Here is a 9154-nt window from a genome sequence, read left to right as displayed (position 1 = left end):
ACAAGGGACCCCGTTCGCGATGCCCAAACTCATAGTCAACCTCTGGACCACTTAACCTTACGCGAACACGACCTACCACACATGTTCGCGAACAATAACCTCACAGCCTCACGCGATCGCAACTCCAACTTTGCGAACGCGAAGAACAACCTGGACTGCCCCCTACAAAAGCTCTACTCGATCGCGAGCCTCCTCACGCGATCGCGAAGAAAGAAAACCTGCAACAGAACTGAAGCTAAAATCTGCAACTTTTCAACATGCAATTTGATCCGTTTAACCACCCGAAACTCACCCGAGACCCTCAGGACCTCAACCAAACATGCCAACATAGCCCATAACATCATTCAAACTTGTTCCAACCTTCAGGGCGAGCAAAACAACATCAAAACACCAAAATCACATCGGATTCAAGCCTAAGAATTCCAAGAACTTCCAAATTTCGCTTTCGATCAAAATGTCTACCAAACCTCATCCGAATGACCTGAAATTTTGCACACACGTCACAAATGACACAACGGACCAACTCCAACTTCCGAAATTCCATTCCAACCTCAATATCAAAATCTCACCTATCAATCGGAAAATGCCAAAATCCCAATTTCGCCAATTCAAGCCTAAACATTCTGTGGACCTCCAAAATACATTCCGATCACGCTCCTAAGTCCCATATCACCTAACGAAGATATCCAAATTATAAAAATTCCAATCCGATATCATATAATAACATGTCAAAACTTGGTCAAACCTTTCAAATTTTAAGCTTCAAACTAAGAATTGTTCTTCAAAATTCATTCTGATTACCCTGAAAACCAAAACCGACGATTTACATAAGTCATAATACATCACACGGGGCCAGCCATGCCCGAGAACTAGCGAGCAAAGTACAAAAGCTCAAGACGACCGATCGGGTCGTTACACTAAGGTTATGGGTAACAACTTTCTTTGAAAATTTCCGGAATCTGAGCCTGTGGGCCCAGGGGGTGAACTTTAGGAATCTTGCAATTTGGGTTGGGTAATCACTTTAATAGTAGAAATATGAACTTTTGAGCATAAATTGATTAGTTTATGTAATGTTGATTAGTTTCGAGTCGTTTGGCATCGAATTTGGAGGTTTGAGCGCATTCTTGAATTGGGAAGTAGGCTTGAGACGAGGTAAGTCTCCTTTCTAACCTTGTAAGAGAGATTTAACCCCACAAGTGAATTAAATAAATGTTTGTACCTATATGTGGGGGCTACATACGTACATGGTGATGAGAGTCCGTACGTAGCTACTATTATGTCATTGTCCGGGTAGTTTAGGACATGTATCATGCTATATTTGAAATGCTTGCGTCCTTACTTGCTATTATAATCATTTAAGTCATGCTGGAAATTAATAAAATAATTATAGAAGGTTATACCCACTTAGTTGAGGATTTGTATGAAATACTTGACTGTAAATGAGAAATTTGTGCTTTCTTGAAATTAAATTATTAATTGTGGATCAGGCCAAGTGCCTCGGTAGTAAATAGATGCATCTATGGTTCGTACCGTTCGACCCTCCGGCAGTGCACAGTTTAATATTAACGGTGAGCTACCTCCTTCCGAGCCGTTCAGCAGCATGTCGGAGTTTCTCTTTTGCTTGTATCTGTCTATTCTATTTCAGATAGGATAGTCATCTTTTGTATATTCTACTAGTTGCCCACACACTTGTGACACTAGATCTTGGCACATATTAATAGACTTTGATTTTTGGGTTATAGTTCTATAGTTATGATTTCTTTTAGTTTTTTCCGTTTTGTTTGCCTTAAAATTCATTATTTATCAAACGCTTTGAATTTAAGTAAAGTTAGACATTGGGATTGCTTAATAAAAAAAAAATGGAAAATCACTAAGTCGTTCACTGTTGGCTTGTCTAGCAACTGTGCTGGGCGCCATCACAGCCTGACATGGAATTGGGTCGGGACATCAACACTCAATTTAGCCTTTTTCTTTTACAAATTCGCCTCCGCCCCTCCCAATCTAGCCAACAACGACTTGAATACATCACACAAAGGAAGAGAAAACAATTTTAGTTAATAAAGCTGTGATTTTTATTAGATTTCTAAAATGCCAACAAAAGTCAAACTCTAGGCCCGCCCGGTCAAAACCCGGGTCCAAGGGTAGGTGTTAACTACCCATGGCCTCACGAGTCCAAATATATATTTTGTATTCATATCCGAGTCCTATTCGACTCTCAAATTCCAAATTTTCATTTTTCAAAACTTTGACAAAATCCCCAAATTTTCCTCTAGATTTCTCATGAACTTGATGTTAAATCTTATATAAAATTATGAAATATAGTTGAGAGATGATTAAAGATACTTACTCAATGATTTGGTATGAAAATCCCCTCACAAAATCGCCTCTCCTCGAAGCTAGGGTTCAAAATATATGAAAATGAAGCTAAGTCTTGGAATTCTAAGCACTTGACAGGCTGCAGATATCGCAAATGTAAACCCCGCAAATGCGAACAACTTATCGCAAATGCGAAGATTTGGAATCTCTGCAACCTTCGCAAATGCAACCAAATTGGTCGTAAATGCGAGCACTGGTCCTTTGCAAAAGCAGAAAATTCTTCGCAAATGCGAATCCTTCTTCTGCAGCCCAGCTTCGCAATTTTGAGGCTGCCTTTACAACTGTGATGGCTGCACTTGCGACCAATACATCGCAAATGTGACAAAACTAGAACCAGCACTCAAGAATTAAGAAAAATCATTCTGAAACACACCCGAGCCCTCGGGGCTCTAAACCAAATATGCACACAAGTCTAAAAATATTATACGAACTCGCTCGCGCGATAAAAACATCAAAATAACCTCTAAAATCACGAAACAGATGCCAAAACGCATGAAGATCAACTTAAACTTCAAGAACTTCTAGAATCGCAACCGAGCATTTGAACCATATCAAATCCACTCCGAATGACACCAAATTTTGCAGACAAGTTCCATATGATAAAACAAACCTACTAGAAGCTTCTAATCACGCATAACAATCTCGAACGGTGAAACTCACCTCAAGTCAAAATCAATGAACTTTGGAACTTCAATTTCTACAACCGATGCCGGAACCTACAATTCACCTCCGGTTGACATCAAATTTTGCACACAAGTCACGTTTGCCATTACGGACATACTCCAACTTGCGGAATCAAAATCTGACCCCGATATCAAAAAGTCTACTCCCGGTCAAACTTCCTAAAAATCCAACTTTCGTCATTTCAAGACTAATTCAACTACGGACCTCCAAATTACAATCCGGATGCGCTCCCAAGTCCAAAATCACCCAATGAAGCTAACAAAATTGACGAAACTCCATTTTGAGATCAAATGTTAAAAAGTCAAACTTGGTCAACTCTTCTACCTTAGAGCTCAAATTTTGCAATTCATTTTTTCAAATAGATTTTGGATAACTTGAAAACTAATACTGACGATTTACACAAGTCATAATACATCATGTAGAGATACTAGAGCCCTCAAAATGCCAAGCAAAGTGCAGATACTCAAAATAATCAGTTGGGTCGTGATAACGACCCCCCTCCCCCCCCCCAAAAAAAAAAAAGAGTCTGCTAGGTTTTAAACCTCGAAAGAGGCGGCCTAGGCAAAAGTTAGGACATAAAAATTAAAAATTTAAAAAAATAAAAAAATCACCCATTTTGAACTACGGTATGACTTGATCCTCTTCACCGAGGTACGTATGTAGCTTAGAGTTTCATTCTGAGTTCAGTCGCATGAGTTTAAAAGATACACAATGCCCCAATCGTTGTTCGAATGAAGTACGATGGTATGTAATCCATTCAATCAGCACTTGAAAATCAAGCTGAGATATCATTCTTCTGTTAAACTTTGGATCCCATTTAATTTAAAGAGGGCAAGCCGCTATGGTAAAGTGGTGTCTTCAATGAGATGATGACAGTCTTTTAGGAGGCTACAAAGTATTTGCATTGAATCCTGGGGATTCTATATGTCTTCGTGTCAGTATAATTAACCTTCAAGTTTATTGGTCTTCATGTCCCCTCATTGCCCTAAAAAAGGAAGAGAAGAGAGGCGTCAAAGGGGAACACAAGTATAAGAAGAAAGATTTCTTGGCACAACATTTCAAATTTAGTGAGACTTGAACCCAAGATATTTGTAAGAATGGAACTCTTGAATTCGATTGATAGCAAGAAAAATGTCTTGTGATCCCGGGGCTTCCATGCCAAAACATAAAAGTTCTGAACAAGTTGTGCCAATTCGGAACTGTTGATGTATCAAAATCTGATGTTGATTTCGAAATACTATCTGAAATTATCTTTAAGGTATTAAATCCTACATTGTGGACATGTTCTATATTTTGAAGTCTTGTTTTCGAGAAATCAAAAGGTTCGTAATTTCGATATTTTTACATCCAGATATAAAAGTTTTGGTGAAGTCGTGCAAGTTTGAAATCATCAACGTGTCAGAATTTTACGTCAATTTCAAAATATTATTTGAAACTATTCTTAAGGTATAAAATCTTGTAATTTGGATATGGTTTAGATTTTGAAGTCTAGTTTTCATAAAATCAAGCGGTTCATAATTTCGACATTTTTACACTAAGATACAAATTTTCTGGTGAAGCTGCGCAAATCTGAAACTATCAACGTGTCGGAATTTAAAGTTAGATTCAAAATAATATTTGGGTTGATTTTCAAAGTGTTTGATTCTGAATTTTGGCTATGTATTAGATTTTGAATTCTAATTCTCAAAAAATCAAACAGTTCATAATTTCGACGTTTCTATACCGTGACATGAGTTTTTTGGCGAGACTGCGAAAATATGAAATTTTCAACTTGGTGGAATCTAAAGTTGGTATCAAAATATTACCTGGGGCGATTCTTAAAGTGCTTGATTTCGAATTTTGGATGTGTCTCAGATTTTAAAGTTTAGTTTCTAAAGAATCAAATGGCTCATCTTTTTGACGTCCTCACATTGAGATATATATTTCCTACCGCAAAGTTATAAAGGTGACGGACAATGTTATCTTCAAAAGAAAAATGAGGATGTATATTCAAATGCAGAGAACTTCGAGACATGAACGATAGCGACGTTTAAAAGAAAGCCACGTTCTATTTTATGGATTGTCAATACATCTTGTTAAGCAACCAAATATTGATATTGAACAAAAAAAAAAGGATGTCCATGTTAGAGTTTGTCTTTTAAAGATTTTCGTTTCGAATTTTTAAAGGTATTCGCCTTGGACTTTTAAAGATTTTCTTGCGAACTTTTAAAGGTGTTCGTCGTTAACTTTTAAAGGCATCCAAATTTTTAAGTTTTTGCTTCCGAACCTTTTAAAGGTGTACGTCTCAAATTGTTAAATGTTCCCGTTTTGAACTTTTAAAAGTTCTCGTGGCGAACTTTAAAGGGTCCTCATTGCCGCCATTCAAAGATTTCTACCATGAGCTTTTAAGGGTCTTTATCGCGAATTTTTAGAGGTCTTCCTCGCGTGCTTTTAAAGGTCTTTACCGCGAACTTTTAAAGGTCTTCAGTGTGAACTTTTAAAGATCTTGACCACGAGCTTTTAAGGATCTTTGCAAGAACTTTTATTGGTCTTCGCCACAAATTTAAAAGGACTTCATCGCAAACTTTTATGGGCTATGCAGCAAATTTTAAAGGTCTTTATCGCAAGCTTTTAAATATCTTCGTCACAAATTTTAAAGGTCTTTATCGCGGACTTTTATAGGTATCGCCGCAAACTTTAAAGGTATTCATCGCGAACTTTTAAAGATCTTCATCTCAAACTTTTAAAGATCTTCGTCTCGAACTTTTAAAATATTTTGTAATTTGACGAAATTACTTACATTGTCTGAAAAGAAAAAACAAAAGACAACAGAGTAAAAGAAAAAAAACACAAATAAAAAAAAAATTATCTTTGCGTCAATGCTTATGCTTCCGAGTAGTCAAAAGTATACTCAAGGCAGCTTGCAAGTGGAGGGATTGGGTATTCACAACTAGAGAGCATGCATGTATACATATATGCCGAGGATGGCTTGCAAAAGACATATTAGCGATGTGGGAATCAGTAATATAATATGTCTCCTAGAAGGATTTAGTTACTGGCGGCGGGTTAGCCTTTGTTCAGTATCGATTCGGCTACTTTGAGTTGAAGTGGGATTTGGAAATTTGCAAACGCTTCTTGTATGCTGAGTAATATGTGGATGACAGCTGCCTATACAAATAAAAATGTTCCCATCAAGGATAGCCACGTAAAGAATTTCTATGTTAAATAAAATAGAAAGTTCGCTTTATTGCAAAGAACAAAAAAGTTTCATAAGTTTGTCCAACGTAACTGCTGGTTTGGTCATTACGTATCTATATATATTTGGGGTCGTGACTTATAATTTATATATATATTAAAGGAATAAAGTTATCATATATAATTAGCATTGTGGTTAAGTCAAGTGACAATTTATTAAAAAGCAACTTGACAATCTTATTAAATCAAAATTAAAATATATTAGTCAAATATATATATATATATATATATATATATATATATATATATATATATATAACTGAATTTGAATTATCTTTTAATTCTAAATTTGTAGATAAAGTTTTAAAATTTTAAATTAAAATAAAAAAGAAATTTATCTTTGTTATCATGTTATCATACTTAATTCAATTAATGATCATATGCAATCATGTTAGGAACTTTTGTTATCTTTTGCAAAAAAAATTGAATATAACTATAAAATCCTTTCACATTTAAAACCCTATAATTATAGTTCAAAATTATACTTGACAATTTAAAGACAAGTATATGCAATGTTATATAATAACAATCAACTAATTTAATATTTAATGATTCAAAGAACAAAAAATATGTATATATAGCGTATTCAAAATTCAAAATATGTGGCTAGAGATATCGATAAACTCAAAATGGATTCATACTGAAATGAAGTTTCACCGGCTAAAGAATCCTTTAAATTTTTAGATAGCCGAATAAAGTGAATTTTAAATTAAGGATAATATCTTCACTTGCCATGATAAAGATAATCATTATTAAAATATATATAAAGCTTTAGAAATTGAAATTTCAAAATAAAAACACTTCTTTAAAAAAAATAATAACATACCAAATAAGAGTTTAAGTTGTAGTAAAAGAGTCGCATCGTAACCAAAGAATCGTTCATATTGTATCAACATTTGTGCCTAGCCATAAATAAGAGTTATTATTTCGCTTTGTGGCTATTTTTAGGTTCCAATGAAACCAATGAGAATGGTACAAAAATAAAATTATCAATACGAGATTTGAGAAAATGTTAGTCTTGAATTAAAGGATAATTTTGAATTTATAGATAAAGTTTTTAAATTTGAATTAATATAAAAAATTATCTTTTGTTATCATACTTAATTCCGTTAATGATTATCAAGTTAGAAATTTTTGTTATCTTTTCTAATTATTTAAAAACTACTTTGTCTCTCATGTAACTATAAAATTCTTTCACATTTAAAAACCTATAATTGTAGTTCTTTTTTTAAAAATAAATAAATATAATATATAGGGTACACTTCTATGTTTAACAAAATAACAAAAAAAAGTTTAAAAATCGAATAAAGATTTATTTACATATATAATGAAGTGAACCTACATGTTGGAGAAAGAAACATCACAAAAAGCATCCAATATTCAAAAAAAAATTTCTTTTTTCTTTTTGAAGAATGTTTGTTTGAAGAGTCAATTTGCATAAATGGACATCAAACAAATAACAAACTTATTAATTTCAATTTAGCACCTTTGAGGAATTAAAAAGGTATAAGCGGAAACCTCTTTAAGCCAATATTGCAAGGGTATAATATTTTTTTCGCTGAAGAATATTAGTTTTGAATCATTAAATTATGTGAAAGATTTTTTTCTCAAATTTAACAAGAGGGATATCGGTTTCTAATTGATAGTCTCTGTAGCGATTTCAAATGTAACAAAAAGTATATTTAAAATCTGTATATATAGAGTATTCAAAATTAAAAATTTGTGGCTAGAGATATCGATAAACTCAAAATGAAATCATACTAAAATAAAGTTTCACAGGCTAAAGGATCATTAAAATTTTTAGATAGCCGAATAAAATGAATTCTAAATTAAGGATAATATTTTCACTTGCATCATTATAAAGATAATCATTATTGAAAATATATAAAGTTTCAGAAATTGAAATTTTAAATAGAAATACTTTTTTTTTAAATAGTAACCTACCAAATAAGAGTTCAAGTCGTAGTAAAAGAGTCGCGTCGTAACCATAAAAAATTTTATATTGTGTCAACCTTTGTGCTTTGCCATAAATATGAGTTATTATTTCGCTTTGTGAAATTTTTAGGTTCCAATGACACCAATTATAGTGCAAAAATAAAATTATAAATACAAGATTTGAAAAAAATGTTAGTCTTTTTTCATGTAATACTTCCTAATTAATATCTAACGATTATCTATAATTATCTAAAAGGTTTAAATTTTAAGGTCATTGACATATAATTCAAATAACTCTGATATTTAACATGGTTAATATCAAATATAAAAATGGAGTCATACTGGGGAAAAAATGCAGTGGCTATTTTTTTAAATTTTTAGATAGCCGACTAAAATAAAATTTGAATTAAGGATAATATTTTCACTTACATTATTATAAAAATAATTATTATTGACAAATAAAGTATTAGAAACTGAAATTTTAAAATAAAAATATTTTTTGAAAGATATTAACACACCAAATAAGAGTTCAAGTAGTAGTAACAGAGTTAAGTCGTATCCAAAGTGTCCTTCATAGTCTCAACCTTTAATTTTTTTGCCATATGTATGAGTTATTGTTTTGTTTCCTGATTATTTCTAGGATCCAATGACACATGCAAGAATTATACCCAAAAAGGAAAATAGAGTTATAACTAGGAGATTTGATTTGACAAATGGTTAATCTTTTTCATGTAGTATTCTTAATTAATATTCAATGATTATCTATATTTATCAAGAATGTTTAAATTATAAGATTATTTAAATACAATTCAAATAACTCAAATAATTGACATGATTAGTGTCCGCGCATTCGCGCAAGTGCTAATACTAGTACTCATACAATCCATTAGTAGCATGTTAATACTTTTCTTAATTCGAGGAAAGT

The sequence above is a fragment of the Nicotiana sylvestris genome, chromosome 7, assembly GCF_000393655.2.
Source record: "Nicotiana sylvestris chromosome 7, ASM39365v2, whole genome shotgun sequence".
NCBI lineage: Eukaryota > Viridiplantae > Streptophyta > Magnoliopsida > Solanales > Solanaceae > Nicotiana > Nicotiana sylvestris.
The sequence above is the reverse complement of the archived record's forward strand: the minus strand, read 5'-3'. Positions refer to the sequence as shown.